Below are 17,479 nucleotides of genomic sequence, written 5' to 3'. Positions count from 1 at the left end.
GAAACCGTCATGCCCTCCGTAAGGTCTGCAAAGTGGTGACCCAGCATGGGGACCAGAGGCTGGACACATACGCCATAATGGACGACCGCTCAGAGTGGACCGTGCTCCTACATCCAGCAGCACAGCAGCTGGCCCTTACAGGCCAGCCAGAGGACATGCCTTTGCGGACGGTGAGGCAGGAGCCCCAGATGCTTCACAGGGCGGCCGTCTCCCTCATCGTCTCGCCGGCAATTTGCCCAGAGCAGACCTATCGCACGCAGAGAGCCTTTACAACACAACTTAAAATCAACTAAATATCAATGTCTAATGATATTAGAATTTAACATTGTGTGGACGTTAATGTTAAAACGTTTAACAAACGTTGGATTTTGGTTACTTAACAACACAACATAAAATTAACATAATCTCAACATCTCATGATGTTTGGATTTTACGTCATATTGACATTAACATTGGGATGTTTAGAAGACGTTGGATTTTAGTTATTTTATAACACAACTTAAAATCGACTAAATATCAACGTCTGATGATGTTAGAATTTAACGTTGTGTGGACGTTAATATTGCAATGTTTAACAGACGTAGGATTGTGGTTACTTAAAAACATATTTTAAAACCAACAAAATATAAACGTCTAATGATGTTGGGATCTTACGTTATATTGACGTTAATACTGGGATGTTTAAAAGACGTTGGATTTTAGTTTCTTTAAAACACAACTTAAAATCAACTATATATCAACGTCTAATGATGTTAGAATTTAACGTTATGTGGACGTTAATGTTAAAACATTTAACAAACGTTGGATTTTGGTTACTTAACAACACAGCTTAAAATCAACATAATCTCAACGTCTAATGATGTTGGGATTTTACGTTATATTGACATTTATATTGGGATGTTTAGAAGACGTTGGATTTTAGTTACTTTATAACACAACTTAAAATCGACTAAATATCAACGTCTGATGATGTTAGAATTTAACGTTGTGTGGACGTTAATATTGCAATGTTTAACAAACGTAGGATTTTGGTTACTTAAAAACATATCTTAAAACCAACAAAATATGAACGTCTAATGATGTTGGGATTTTACGTTATATTGACGTTAATACTGGGACGTTTAGAAGACGTTGGATTTTAGTTTCTTTAAAACACAACTTAAAATCAACTAAATATCAACGTCTAATGATGTTAGAATTTAACGTTATGTGGACGTTAATGTTAAAACGTTTAACAAACGTTGGATTTTGGTTACTTAAAAACACAACTTAAAATCAACATAATCTCAACGTCTAATGATGTTTGGATTTTACGTTATATTGACATTAATATTGGGATGTTTAGAAGACGTTGGATTTTAGTTACTTTATAACACAACTTAAAATCGACTAAATATCAACGTCTGATGATGTTCTAATTTAACGTTGTGTGGACGGTAATATTACAAAGTTTAACAGACGTTGGATTTTTGGTTACTTAAAATCACAACTTAAAACCATCAGAATTTCAACGTCTAATGATGTTGGGATTTTATGTTATATTGACGTTAATATTGGGACGTTTAGAAGACGTTGGATTTTAGTTTCTTTAAAACACAACTTAAAATCGACTAAATATCAACGTCTGATGATGTTCGAATTTAACGTTGTGTGGATGTTAATATTACAATGTTTAACAGACGTTGGATTTTGGTTAATTAAAAACACAACTTAAAACCAATAAAATATCAACGTCTAATGATGTTGGGATTTTACGTTATATTGACGTTAATATTGGAACGTTTAGAAGACGTTGGATTTTAGTTTCTTTATAACACAACTTAAAATCGACTAAATGTCAACGTCTGATGATGTTAGAATTTAACGTTGTGTGGACAGTAACATTACAACGTTTACCAGACGTTGGATTTTGGTTACTTAAAAACACAACGTAAAACCAACATAATATAAACGTCTAATGATGTTGGGTTTTTACGTTATATTGATGTTAATATTGGAACGTTTAAAGACGTAGGATTTCAGTTTCTTTAAAACACAACTTAAAATCGACTAAATATCCACGTCTGATGATGTTAGAATTTAACGTTGTGGGGACGTTAATATTACAACGTTTAACAGACGTTAGATTTTTGTTATTTAAAAACACAACTTAAAACCAACATAATATCAACGTCTAATGATGTTGGGATTTTACGTTATATTGACGTTAATATTGGGATGTTTAGAAAACGTTGGATTTTAGTTACTTTATAACACAACTTAAAATCAACATAATCTCAACGTCTAATGATGTTGGAATTTTACGTTATAATGACGTTAATATCGGGATGTTTAGAAGACGTTGGATTTTAGTTACTTTATAACATAACTAAAAATCGACTAAATATCCACGTCTGATGATGTTAGAATTTAACGTTGTGGGGACGTTAATATTACAACGTTTAACAGACGTTAGATTTTTGTTATTTAAAAACACAACTTAAAACCAACATATTATCAACGTCTAATGATGTTGGGATTTTACGTTATAATGACGTTAATATTGGGATGTTTAGAAGACGTTGGATTTTAGTTACTTTATAACATAACTTAAAATCGACTAAATATCAACGTCTGATGATGTTAGAATTTGACGTTGTGTGGATGTTAATATTACAACGTTTAACAGACGTTGGATTTTGGTTATTTAAAAACACAACTTGAAACCAACATAATATCAACGTCTAATGATGTTGGGATTTTACGTTATATTGACGTTAATATTGGGATGTTTAAAAGACGTTGGATTTTAGGTACTTTATAACACAACTTAAAATCAACATAATCTCAACGTCTAATGATGTTGGGATTTTACGTTATAATGACGTTAATATTGGGATGTTTAGAAGACGTTGGATTTTAGTTACTTTATAACACAACTTAAAATCGACTAAATATCAACGTCTGATGATGTTAGAATTTAACGTTGTGTGGATGTTAATATTACAACGTTTACCAGACGTTGGATTTTGGTTATTTAAAAACACAACTTAAAACCAACATAATATCAACGTCAGATGTCGTCAGTATTAACCGTCAACCTGACGTTGACATTAGACGTTGGACTGACATTGGATTATGGTCACGGACGTCACGACCTCCATCCAACCAAAGATCAACGTCTAATGACGTTGTGTGCCAGCTGGGATACCAAGGTGGTGACCGATCACCTACAAACCTTAGGGTTCCTGGTGAACTGGAAAAAGAGCTGCCTCGCCCCAGAGCAGACGGCGATCTTCCTGGGGCTCGAGTTGAACTCCCGGGCCATGCGAGCCCGCCTTTCGCGGGAGCGACAGGCGCGCACGGTGCGGACAGCGAGGGCATTAAGTCGATGCTCCTCGGTGTCAGTGCTTCAGTGCACAGTCATGTTGGGCCTGATGGCCTTGGCACTGCATGTGCTCCCCCTGGGGAGGCTACACATGCGTCCGTTCCATATCTGGTTCCTTGCGTTGCGCTTGGATCCAGCCAGGGACCGTCATCGCAGGGTGCCTATGACAGGTCAGGCCCGCCTGGCTTTGGCCATATGGGCAGACCCCCGTTACCTATCGAGGGGCACTCGATTGGGCCCGGTCCCGCTCAGGCTAGTGATTCGCACCGACGCCTCCCTCTGGGGTTGGGGTGCGGTGTGCGGGCTTCTGTCGGCGAACGGCCGGTGGGAGGCTCAGGAGCATCGCCACATAAACGTCTTGGAGCTGGAGGCGATCCGCCTCGCTCTGCTTCATTTCCAGCGAGTCATACATGGACGCCATGTGCTGATTCGCTCGGACAATATGGCGGCGATCGCCCACCTGAACAAACAGGGCGGTGTGCGGTCGAAGACTTTGAACCGGTTAGCGGCGGAGATTCACCTGTGGGCGTATCCCCGTCTCCTGTCAGTGTCGGCAGTCTATCTGCCGGGATGGCTGAATTACGGCGCCGACCTGCTGTCTCGAGGCTACCCCCGTCATACGGAGTGGTGCCTCCACCCTCAGGTGGGGGAACAGATTTGGGCCAGGTTCGGTCGTGCCCGCGTCGATCTCTTCGCATCGCGGCGCGCGACGCACTGCCCATTGTGGTTCTCGATCCAGGAGGACAGCCCCCCGTTGGGACACGACGCGTTGGCGAACGCGTGGCCACGGGAGGGGCTTTATGCGTTTCCACCGATCCCCCTGATCCATCAGGTGTTGGACAGGGTGAAGGAACAGCGTCTCCGGCTCGTTCTAGTGGCTCCGTTCTGGCCCAGGCAGACGTGGTTTGCGGACCTGGTCTCCCTGGCGCAGGGCCCGCCTTGGGCATTGCCGGTGCGGGCCGATCTCCTATCCCAGGCGGAGGGGGAGGTGTTCCACCCCTCCCCAGGCAGGTGGAAGTTAGCAGTCTGGCTCCTGAACGGGACCAGTTGCTAGCACGGGGCTTGCCCGACAATGTGGTGCGCACTATTCAGACTGCTAGGGCTGCTTCGACCCGCACTCAGTACGAGTACAAGTGGCGGGTTTTTTCGCGATGGTGCACAAGTAAGGGTGTGGATCCAGTGAACTGCAGCGTGCGTCCAGTTCTCTGTTTCCTTCAAAGCCTGCTTGACGCGGGCCAGTCCCCGCAGTCGCTGAAGGTGTACGTAGCCGCGATTTCGGCTTGCCACATGGGGATTGAAGGGACCCCCGTGGGGGTGTGCCCTTTGGTCTCGCGCTTCATGAAGGGGGCGCGTAAACCTTGCCCGCCGGTGCGGTGCGTTTTTCCCAAATGGGACCTGGTTACGGTGCTGGACGGGCTAACGGGTCATCCGTTTGAGCCCTTGGACTCCGCCGATTTGAAGTTTCTGTCCTTAAAGACCGCGCTGCTGCTGGCCTTGTTGTCAGGAAAGAGAGTTGGTGACCTGATTGCCCTCTCGGTGCAGCAGGCCTGTATGGTTTTTGGGGACGATGGGCGCAGGGTTACGTTGCGACCTAACCCGGCGTACCAGCCCAATAATATTAATGCCAGCTATAGGTCTATGGTTATAGACTTATCGGCATTCTGTCCCCCGCCGTTCAGTTCGGGTGAGGAGAGACGTTTGCACATGCTGTGCCCCGTAAGGGCGCTCTCGGCCTATGTGGCCAGGACGCGCTCATTACGCATTACAGATCAGCTGTTGGTCTGCTTTGGGCAAAGGGCCCAGGGCGGACCCCTTTCCAAGGATCGCTTATCACACTGGATAGTGGAGGCGATCGCGTTGGCATACTCTGCCGTGGGCAAGGTTCCCCCGGAGGGTATCAAGGCGCATTCTACGCGAGGTGTTGCGACATCCTCTGCGTTGTTGCGTGGTGTGTCGGTGGAGGACATGTGTGCCGCGGCCTCATGGTCCTCTCATCACACTTTTGTCAGGTACTACAGTCTCGACGTGTCCGGTTCGCAGTTCGCGCACGCGGTGCTGTCGGTGGCAAGAAAGTAGTATCGTTGCCACTCTAATATGTCATTCGGTTAGGCATAAACGTTGCCATATAGCCGTGGTTCACCGGTGCCTTTCGGGTCGCCCTGTGGGTGCTCCCGGCAGCAAGGTCGGTTGAATTGAGGCACTAGTGAGAGCTTGAGTTCGAAACGAAGTAAAACGTTAGGGTTGTGCTACAACCCGGGTTTTACGAGTGAGAACGAGAGCTCTCACTACCCAGCCTTGCTGCGTCGATGCGTCTCTGGGTGCGTCGGATCTCAGCTGGCTGGAAGAAATGAGTGGCGGACCCTGGGCTGACTGGCCGTGACGTAGTCACGGGGTGAGGTGGGTGGCCCAGTCAGCCCCAGGGGGGCACCACGTCACCTAAAGGGGTGTGGTCAGGTTTTAATGTAAAGTAATTTTTGGAGCAAAAATGACAGTCTTCCATAGTGCTGCGTGCGCAGCGAACTAGGCACTAGTGAGAGCTCTCGTTCTCACTCGTAAAACCCGGGTTGTAGCACAACCCTAACGTTTTCTGTCGCGGATTGTAGGTTTTTGGGGTGTCAGCCGGAGTTTAGTCTGACAATGTTGTGCACACCAGATAGTTACTTAGGTTAAGTTAGTTAGGTTAAGTACATACATAAGTGCCTGGGTAGCGAGCAGACGTCAGTATTTGACAATTTAGCAGCTAAATCATAGATTATTGAAATATATTCCATATTCCAGACTGAAATGCTATAACAGAAGTGGAGTATTGGCCAGAATGACATGAACATTTGGACACTTATTCAGCGGGTATCTTGCGTGTTGCATTCAGGTGCACTGTAAAAAAAAGAATAAAAAAAACAAAAAAAATTATTTTGCAATTCCATCGCGGGCCGCAAGTTGAGTATCACTGCTCTAGATGATGTGAAGTGGCGGTCGGAAGTCTATCATAAATGCAAAACGCCTCGAGATGTGTCCCTACCAAAGTTAAAAGCAAAGCTACGGCCGACACACAATCACTGCCACCTACAGTATGTGTAACAATAGTCAAAAGACAAAGATGTTGTGTTTTTTGGAGGTGTTTCACATTAAGTTCTTTGATCATGCCTTCACATCTCTGAACACTGAGGTATGAGGAACTATGAACAATTTGATGCATTTGGCACACACACACACACACACACACACACAAACACACACACACACACACACACACACACTCTCTCTCTCTCTCACACACACACACACACACACACACACACACACACACACACACACACACACACACACACACACACACACACACACACACACACACACACACACACACATCATCACCTCACCTCAGAACTGGGTGTGTAGGCTGATGAAGGAACAGCTGACTTTAATGTGATGAAAACAAGTTGGTTCACTTCACAGCAGTGAATAGATTTCTCCTTCTCAAACCATATAGAGAAGTGTTATTACTGCAGCACACTTTAAGTTGTTGACCATGCACTTCAAAATTATTCTTCTTTTCTCTGGAGCTGTTTGCATCTCTGCAGCAAGTAAGTAAGCGACAGTTTTCCTTATTACTGCTCCTCTGTGATTTATTTATTTTTAATCTTCCTACCTCAGATCATGGGCACCTACCTGGCGGTGTTACTCACAATTCTGCAGTGTTAGTCATGATTGTGCGGTGCCCCGTCTATGTGCCGACAGGCCGCAGTGCCGACAGGCCGCAATGCCGATAGCCCAAAAGCAGAACCAGCTGAGCGAGGCGGCGTGCAGCGTGTCGGTGGACCGGCTGGAGCTAACCTCTCCCACCCCCCATGCCTAAACCCAACCTCCCCCAGACCCTAACCCTAAACCTAACCTCTCCCACCCCCCACGCCTAAACCTAACGTCGGCATTGCGGACTGTCGGCACTGCGGGTAGACCCCGATTGTGCGGTGTTAGTCATCAGTGACATCATCAGTGCAGGGCTGTAGGGCTGGGTTAAAAAACTCGATTCTCCGATTTTTAATCGATTTTTATTTTAATCCAATGATATCAATTCATATGTCCAGAGATCGATAAAAAAATTTTTTATAAACATAGGCTATAATATTATAGGCTGTGTGTGGTAGTTAAAACATAGTTTCAAGTTGACGTTTATTTATGTTTGTAATTTAAACAAAAACAAATACTGTAGGCTACATAAATGGAAATGTTTGATCATTAATATCTACTTTTAGAAATTATATAGGCTGAAATCAAATCACTGTGCATAATTGTGAAAGTGTCTTTATTGACAGATGAAAAGTCTGTTATTTACCCTTTGTCACCACCTGGTGAGTAAATATATGGGTAACTAAAACCATTAAAATTGACAATAGAGCTGTCACGATTCCTCGAGTACCTCGAATAACTCGAGTAATTAAAAGGATTGAGGCCAAAATGATTCGCCTCGACACGGCAACCGGTCCGCAACTTTTTTTCCCATGTATCTACCGGTCCTTGGCGCAAACATTTTTGGGAACCCCTGTGTTACATAACTGGACAGTCATGTAATTCAAGTTACAGCTCAAAAAACATGTTTTAGTATCACTAACAAAATCGATATTGAAATTAATCGAATCGAATCGGGATTAATCGATTTGAAACCTTGTGAATCGGAATCGAATCGATTCTTGAAATTTTAACCAATACCCAGCCCTAGTGATTTGTGATGCAAATTGTTACATTGTCAGGCATGTCATAAATCCCACAACATGTTGCGCCCATTCTCTACCCCAGAAATCGAGCATGCGAGATTGCTATCATCATTATCATCATCATTAAAATTGCCTGGGCAGGCGGGGTTCACATGACATCATCAGTGATTTGTGATGCAAATCGTGACATCATCAGTGACATCTTCAGTGATGTCATGTTCATGTGTTCCTCGGATTATCGTATTTTTACGGGTTGTGCCATTCTGTATTATTGTTATATCATTGGACGCATACTGACATTATCAGTGTGCCAGCATCTATTTCCCTGTTTCTTTGCTGTCCTGAACCCGTAGACTCATAAATGCCTCAGGACAGACACTTTGTTCCTGTAGATTTTTGTGAAAACATGTATATGGGAATTTTCTTTGTTGTATTGTTTTCTCTCTTCTCAGTTTGAGTGAGTTACATCACTTTCTACTTGAAGTAACGTTATTGATACTAATTTCTTTCTTTGAGTAAGTTGTGCTAATTATTTATTGTCATTTATTTATATAATTATTAATTTCACATCAATACTTTTGTGTCCAGTTTTCTCAGATGGAGATTATGTGCAGTCCACTGGATGCTGTACTTTAAAAGGTCCAGGCTTAAAAGATACTGAGTATACCTTACTGCATCGTTTTAACAAGAACGTAATGGTGCAATACAACAGCACAAGAGGCAATTGGACAGGATTCACAGCCTGGGGAGTGGATCTGGCAAAAATATGGACTAATAATCCTTATGACCAATCCCAAAGAGCACTTGAGAAGTTGCTCACGTGCAACACATCCAACATGGACGCATTGGGTAAATGTAAAAATATATTTTCTTGAGTTTGTGACGTAACTGGTTAGGGCTGTTGCTGGCTATGGTTAGAAGATGACAGGGTTGGTAGATGAATAAGCCACTGACTTGTCTTATCGCTATTCTGCCTTATTGCCTATTGCTGCTTAGTATTGCTTATTGATGCCTATTTCTTATTGCCTATTGCTCATTGCTTGTTGCCTATTTATACTATGTCGTAAACGGAGTCCACAGCACAAGAATTTCACACGTGATACTTGTACCATGGAGTGACAATAAAAATCTTGAATCTTGAATCTAGAGATGAGGCCACCAGAAGAGACATTTACCCAGTTTTTTTTGTTTTTAATTTTTTTTATATATTTAATTTTCTATTTTTAGAGAACAATATACGAACAAGACAAACAGGCTCAGACACAGGAAAAGAAAGGAAAGAAAGAAGAAGAAGAAAACATACATCAACATTGCAACTCGACAACAAACATTCAAAATGTCCCCCAGGTTACTTCCTGATGCAGTGTTTGTTAGTACAACAACTGACAGGAAATCAGCTCCAAACACAATTCTGTCAAAACCGTCTCCTGCACATTTGAAAGGCAATTATGGTTGGAGAGCAGACAATGGCGTGGCCATGTCTTCCAGGTCTAGTGGTGAAACAGGAGTTAGGATGGCTTGGGCCTAGGGCCGTATGCAGGGTTTTATAAATACCAAGGTCATTTTAATGTGGTGGCGAATATTTCTTTTTTACATTTGAAAGTAAAATGCTTCAATCTGGTGCACTTTGAGAGCAAAATTAAGAGGCTACTGTAGATCTATATAGACGGAGCCCACTCTGCTGTGTTGGCAGTGTGTGGCCAGGGGAGCGTACCTATGTTCCCCGGGTCCTATGTTCCCCGTTTTTGTGGGACCGGGGAACATAGAACCCTTTCTATGAAAAAGGGTCCTATGTTCCCCGCTTTTCCCAAATAGGGTCCTATGTTCCCCGCTATGTTCCCTGGTCCGATGTTTCTCCCGAAATGCCAAAAAAATGACCTAGTCGGCAGGCCCTTTCCAAATGTGGTGCCGCGTCTATGTGCCGACAGGCCACAATGCCGATAGCCCACAAGCAGAACCAGCTCATGAGCGAGGCGGTGTGCAGCGTGTCGGTGGACCGCTGCCTGGAGCTAACCTCTCCCAGCCCCCACGCCAAACCTAACCTCCCCCAGACCCTAACCCAAAACCTAACCTCTCCCACCCCTCACGCCTAAACCTAAGGTCGGCATTGCGGGTGGTCGGCAAAGCAATCATATGAGGTAGGCTGTTTTTGGCATTTCGGGAGACACATCGGACCCGGGAACATAGCGGGGAACATAGGACCCTATTTGGGAAAAGCGGGGAACATAGGACCCTTTTTCATAGAAAGTGTTCTATGTTCCCCGGTCCCACAAAAACGGGGAACATAGGACCCGGGGAACATAGGGATGACCCCGTGGCCAGAGCAGAAGAGAAAGAACGTCTTACACCACACCTCCATGGTGATTCTAGGGAGTGTCTCCCAAGTACTAACAAAGAAAAAAACGTTTAGGGAGCGTCTGCAATTATGCCTGTAAATCTACCCAGGGTTACGAAGCAATTAAGCATTTTTCAATCAAAGGTGAAACAACACAGATACTCTGTACCACTCTGTGATGGTTTATAGTGGGACTTTCCATTTCCCATGCCTGTCCCATTCATTTCAATAGAACTGTCCCCAAAATCTAGCCCCAATGCAAAATGTGAACGCTGTCTGTGGTGAGAGTAATCTCTTCCTTCTCTAGCCACCTTATTTTTGAATGCCCCACTCTAAGAAATAATTGTGGGTACAAGGTCCGGTTTTAACGTGACTTATTGTTGCAGCTTGCCATTTCCTTTGTTATACTCTTTGGCTGCAGACCCGAATCATAAACCGGAAACTGGAGTACGTTATAAAAGTTATATAGTCACGTTATAAACAACTAACCAACGCTGGGGGTCCGTATGGAAACAGTGTTACTTGAAATGGTTCAAAGTTAAATCAATTTGGTCATTCAGTGGCGTTTTACTGCCATGTAAAGTAACTATTACGCTAGCCGCTAGCATTAGCCACTGTAGCCGACTACCCACAATGCATTACGTTATCCCAGCACCCGAACGTCACGGCTGTAGAGCAGAATGGCTCTGCTGTAAAATCCTCATAGACTTTTTTTTTGTCAAGTTAAAACCATAGACTGTAAAACAGTCTATTACACCGGAGGCGGAAGAAGCACCCATCAGGCATCATGGCAGCTAGAAATAAGGTGGATAGGTTCCTTGTCTCTGTGATGAGAGTGATCTCTTCCTTCTACTTGCACACTGACAGAGAGGAAGCAAATTGTTGCATTTCAACTATGTCATATATCATGTTATTTTTGAGGGCTTTAAAACATGACTGACAGATGAATAGATCTGGGGGCCAGGGCTATTTTTCTTAAAAAAATAAAAATAAATTTCCTCAATGGTAGATACGGCCATCCTTGGGTCTAGTATTTAGGATGTGGCCAACTGGTTACAACCGGGTCACTCTATTGAGTTGGGCTGTGGGCTTTTGGGAAGCCTTTTCACAGTATAATCATAATATAAACCTTAACTTGTTTATTTCAGATTACTTAACAGCCACGCCCAATGTCAAGCTGAATTCAGTCACTTTGCCTCATGGTCGACACCCCTCCATGCTTGTGTGCAGTGCGTATGGCTTTTACCCAAAACCAATCAGAGTGACATGGTTGAGGGACGGACAGGAAGTGACCTCAGACGTCCGTTTCTCTGAAGTATGGCCTGATGGGGATTTCTACTACCAGATTCACTCCTACCTGGAGTACACCGTCACTCCAGGAGAGAACATCGCCTGCATGGTAGAACACTACAGCCTCTCTGAACCACTGCTTCAAGTCTGGGGTGGGTTCAGTGTGCCAGTGTGTTGATGTATGTGTATGTAGGGTCAGCAAACTGTCACTATGATGTTTATGAAAGCTTATTTTTATCATTATTTTAGACACTTCCCTTCCTGCATCAGAGAGGAATCAATTAGTTGTGGGAGGGTTTGGTCTGCTACTTGGTTTTGTCTTTGTGAGCGCTGGATTGATCTACAACAAGAAAGGTAAAGACTTCATTTAAAACATATACATTTAATATAATATAGTAATATTATAATATAATATAATATAATATAATATAATATAATATTATACAAATAGTAGTATAGATTGATCAAAGGTGGGAGCTTAAGTAAAAGTGTTATACATTTACACCTGCAATAATAGCCGTCTTACCCTGATTTCAACAGGACGGGTGTTGATTCCTGTGAGAAACCTCCCTGCAGCTGGAAGGACAGAGCAAACTGAACTGGTGCTTAGTGTCCCTTGTGATGATGTAATTATGACACCATAGCATAGCACAGACTCAGGGTGCTGTTGAGTCTGTCAATCTGCTGGCTAAATGACCCTGAGTTTTACAGCATTAAAGACCAGGTGAAAAGGCCCATCTGTGAGGGACACACTATGAAGGTACATTTCTCTATAACTGCTGTGGTTCTATGGAATGTCTGTATGTAGGCATTTTTTTAAATCACATTTGCAGTTTAGCTTTGGTGAAAACATTCTGTTTAAATGTAGACAATGTGCTCAGGCCCGTAGCTACCATTGAGGACACCGAGGTCATGACCTCGGTATTTTCCACACCAATTTTTTTTTTTGAAAAATAGCCCTGGTCCCCAGATCTATTAATCTGTCATTGATGTTTTAATGCGACAGTTGATCGGAAATGCAACAATTTGCTTCCTCTCTGTGTGCTATAGAAGGAAGAGAGATAACTCACAACATTCAGATTTTGCATTGAGGCTAGATTGGGGCTAGACTTTGGGGACAGTTCTATTGAAGTGAATGGGTAAGTAACTCCCCTGTAAGTGATGTTTGTGTAGATGGGCCATTGTATTTAATTGAGCAGTATTCTGCCATGTGACCTGTATGCAGAATATAAATTATATCATATGGGGAGGCATTTATTTTTTGGATCATTTTAAAGCAACAGCAGTAAAGAGGATATTAATCTAACATGATGTATGTAGTTCTTTATAGATCTAGCCTCTTCATTTTGCTCTCAAAGTGCACCAGATTGAAGCATTTTACTTTAAAATGGACAAAAAAATTATCCGGGGGGGCATAGCCCCCCCTGGGCCCCACACGCCGCGCTAAAATTACCTCGGTATTTCTCAAAGCCTGGCTACGGGCCTGAATGTGCTGTTTGTTTTGGTGCAGTCTGACATGCATGCTGATCATCACTAATGCAGGGCTGGGACTTCATTCTTAAACACATTTTCCTATGCACACATTTTGACAAAATGTTGATTTATTGGGGGGCTGAAATTAGTTTTTTGTTATCATGTTCTTTGATGTGATTGTATGAATCTGAAGTGATAAATTACATTAGAAGTTGTAAATGATGTAGTGTTGATTAGGTGGAGGATCCTTCTTGATTGGGAGACTCGCCCCCTGTCCCACACACGGTGGATTGCAGATGTTTTAGCTACACCTTGTGTGAGTCAACAGCTCATAAGACCTGACAACCTTTTCTTAACCGGGTTGTTCTCAAAGGGAAGCCCCCTTCTCCCAATTATATGTACCAGTCTGACTCAATGCCCCCCCCCCCCCCCTTCTCCCAATTATGTACCAGTCTGACTCAATGCCCCCCCCCCCCTTCTCCCAATGTACCAGTCTGACTCAATGCCCCCCCCCCCCACCCCCAAACTCCTGTCAACTCCTCCAGACTGGGACTGACTTTGTGTCATATCTCTAATGTTTATACCTTTTGTTTTATCTATTTTGTTTGAAGTGTATTTTTTTGTTTTGTTTTTTGGGGACTCTGTTAGGTATCTTTCTGTATTGTGTGCTTAATGCATGGATGGTTTTTGGATGTTATTGTTTATTAAGAAAAAATACCTTGAAATCCATAAAATAAAATGAAAAAAATAAGAAGTTGTAAATGAGGTCACTGGTGTCTATAGACTAGACTGCTAATTTATTTCTAAGGACTAGAATAGAAGGCAAGCACAGCTCTTTAAGTAGGTTTAGGTGGTGCTTTTCATGCTGCTTCCCTGTATGTATTTTGGGTGTTTCTGTTGGTTTTATGTTTGATCATTGTTTGTTTAAATGATGAACAGTAAAAGTGTCCTGTAAGCGCATATGGGCGGGGCTTCATTGGAAGTAGACACTTAAATAAAGAAAATCAAGCAATCATATATAGTGTGTGTGTGTGTGTGTGTGTGTGTGTGTGTGTGTGTGTGTGTGTGTGTGTGTGTGGTGTGTGTGTGTGTGTGTGTGTGTGTGTGTGTGTGTGTGTGCATGATATTAGAAATGTAGAGGTCAGATAAGCTTATCAACTTTCAATGATTTTTTTCAGTCTAGATAAATCTTCAAAAATAAACAAAACTCAAATCCTTTTTGTGACATGTTTATTACTTTTCATAGTCATAAGACAATGGTAAACAAAGAGACAAATTGTTTACACAATGACATGTTTCTGTTGAGGCACTCAGTTCATTTCCATCCCAACTTCAAGACTGTAGTAGAAGAATACGCTACATAAAAAAAAGAAAAAATATCAATGAAATTTTTCCTCATATAACCATCATAGGTTCTTTACTGAATAATTTCACTGTCTTGTCTGAAAGACCAAAAAGCAATATATGAACCCATAGTTCAAAGGCTTCATGCTCAAATGAAAACAAATTTTAAGGTGATTGTCTACGTATAACTAACTCATTGTGCTCTGAACATCAGAAAACCCTGTAGGCAAAACAAACTAAATGCAGGACTGGTCGTCATCATAGATGTCATTCAGGTGAATTAGCATGATTAGCATCAGCTGGTCCTGCTCATTTAACCCATTGATACCTGATGCAGCATTTGTGTGTGTATCCCTTTAAGACCTAAAGGGATACACACACAAATGAGGGATCTACACGCAAATGCTGCATCAGGTATCAATGGGTTAATGACAGTAGCCAGAGACTACAGCTGGAGACAGTACACAGCAGATATGACAACGCTGAAAAATATAACCATTGAAGGCAAAGTTATGGTCAGTAATCAACGACATCTGATGACTGATGATGTCACAATTGCTCGAGCAACATCTGTGATGACATCATCACTGATGATGATGAGGGCTTTTACTTACCGTTTTTAATTACTAACAGATGCAAAAGTAGTAGTGTTGTTTGAAAAAGTATTTTAGATTTACAATGTAAACGGTCTATAAAATAAAATACATTTTAATATAATGTAATTTCACATAACATCTACATTTATTTTTGGCCCACGTGCATGGTCCACCATCCAGATAATTTCTTCATAGGAAAGAATATGAGCACCTCTGAACTAGACTCTACTTGACCAACTGAATCTATGAAACAGCTGAAATGCTAGATGATGTGATGGCTTTCTGACATGCCAGCGCTACAAACTGACACCTCCTCGTCACCCATACATGATTGGAGACCTGTAAAGTGTGATATAGATTTCACCTACCACTTCTGACCTCACTTGTCTACACTGCCACCTAGTGGTGAACTTGATGTAGGCTACAAACTAAACAGATTACACAGACATAACAGCCATGTAGGCTACAAACTAAACAGATTACACAGACATAACAGCCAGCCAGACTTTTTCACCTAAACGTTATTTTTTGATGGAACATTCCGCTCTGTATGCAGTAACATGGAAAGGGAAAGTGACCTTCAAATTAGGCCATATTACTCTCTATCATTCTATTACTGTGTGTGTGTGTGTGTGTGTGTGTGTGTGTGTGTGTGTGTGTATATATATATACTGTATATATATATATATACACATACATATATACAGTACATACATACATACACATATATATACATATATATATACATATATATATATATCACACACGCACACATACACACACACGATGATCAAATTGTCTTCCAGACCGTCCTGCACCAGACCCCCATGTCTTATTTCCAGATTTTTTATCCCATTTTTATGCCCCATTAGTGCTAATTTAATTTATTTATCCTGGTTGCTGCTCCACCCTCTGCCGATCTGTAGCCTGTACTACAAAGCAAGATTAGTGGTTTAGCGAGGTAACTTCAGGTTTAACCCTGGTTTAGCCGTACTACAAAGCAAGTTAACTTCTAATCACCATGGCAACTCATGCTGCAAAGCTAACCTGGTCCCGACCAGGTTAGCTTCAGAGGATAAGATCAAAATCCATGACAGACCCATATAATCGGCTCTCTGGAGTCACTCACCATTCATATAAGATCGCCATATGAAAAATAGATTGCAGTCAACTGAGAATAGAACAAGAAAAACATTTGTGGCTCTGTAGGCTACATAATTAAATTAAGCCTACTTACCACTTTATGTCTTAACAGCTCAACGATGCGTGGAGAAATATGATCACTATTAATCACGCAGCGCATATCATACACGGAGCCTCAAATGGAGTGAGGGTGATATTCTCCTACATGCCAGAAAAGCCTATACCTACATATAATATAGATATGGGATAAATATGGGATAGCCCCAATAGGCTACTAAATATGCAGGCTCTTGCATGTTTCAGCTGGAACTGTGTCCTGTAGGCTGTATGCCAATATATGAGCAAAAATAGGCTAGTTTTTATCAATGAAAACTATGCCCGCATCGTCTCAATTCAGTTCAGCAGTTTTCTCTTTTATATTAGGCATCAGCATTATCATTATTTTATATATTAATTATTCGATCAGTGCAACTACACACATAATGAGTGATAGAGATCATTATTCATTGAGCATGCGTTTCTAAATCTATGGTCTAAAATTTAGGTTTACAGATTGTGGAAATTTATAGGCTGAGATTACACATTTAGGGGACAGAAATCGCTGATCAAAGTAAATCAAATGACTGATGTGAATACAAGCGGCAGCTTTAGCAGTCCTTCAGCAGATTATATCCAACGCGGATTTTCATTCTGACATAGGTTACATTAAATATCCGCTAAAACTCTGATCACGCACTGCGCTTTCATTGAATGAGGAAATGGGTGTGGGCGTGGATCAACTCAGCTGTTCATAATGTGATTGGCTAGCGCACCTCTTTCGCGTGGACGCGCGCCTGTGCACGAGCGAAAAACGTGCGCGTGCACAGGCAGATCCCAGATAAAGCCAGCTTCAGTTATCGAGTAGAAAACCAGCGTCGTAGTATCGTTAAACTAGATAGCTTTGATCCTGTTCAGTCAAACCAGATCAAAGTGACAGATCGCGGGTCTGTTAAGACAGCTTCGTAGTACAGGCTACTGGAGAGATCCGAAACTGGCTCTATGCTTCCTCCGAGACATGGGCAGTTAGCCAGCCGCTTCTTTTCACCTGACAGGGGAAGCTTCACCGGTAGGACATAGCACATGGAAGGATCACGCTATTCCAATGAGTTCACCTCTCTCCGAACAGGCGCCCCTAACGACCAGAGGAGGCACCACTTCAGTGACCAGGATATTGCATGTT

General features: G+C 42.4%; 1 long non-coding RNA gene across 1 annotated transcript; it reads left to right on the top strand.

Moving 5' to 3' along the window:
* Positions 1-6,833: 6,833 nt before the first annotated feature.
* LOC310795769 lies at positions 6,834-14,218 on the top strand. Its single transcript, XR_014553641.1, has 5 exons — positions 6,834-6,951; positions 8,668-8,928; positions 11,563-11,856; positions 11,954-12,058; positions 12,245-14,218. It is a non-coding gene; the product is annotated as an uncharacterized lncRNA (long non-coding RNA).
* The last annotated feature ends 3,261 nt before the right edge of the window (positions 14,219-17,479 follow it).

This window comes from Poromitra crassiceps, assembly GCF_964638095.1.
Source record: "Poromitra crassiceps genome assembly, chromosome: 21".
NCBI lineage: Eukaryota > Metazoa > Chordata > Actinopteri > Beryciformes > Melamphaidae > Poromitra > Poromitra crassiceps.
The sequence above is the reverse complement of the archived record's forward strand: the minus strand, read 5'-3'. Positions and strand labels throughout refer to the sequence as shown.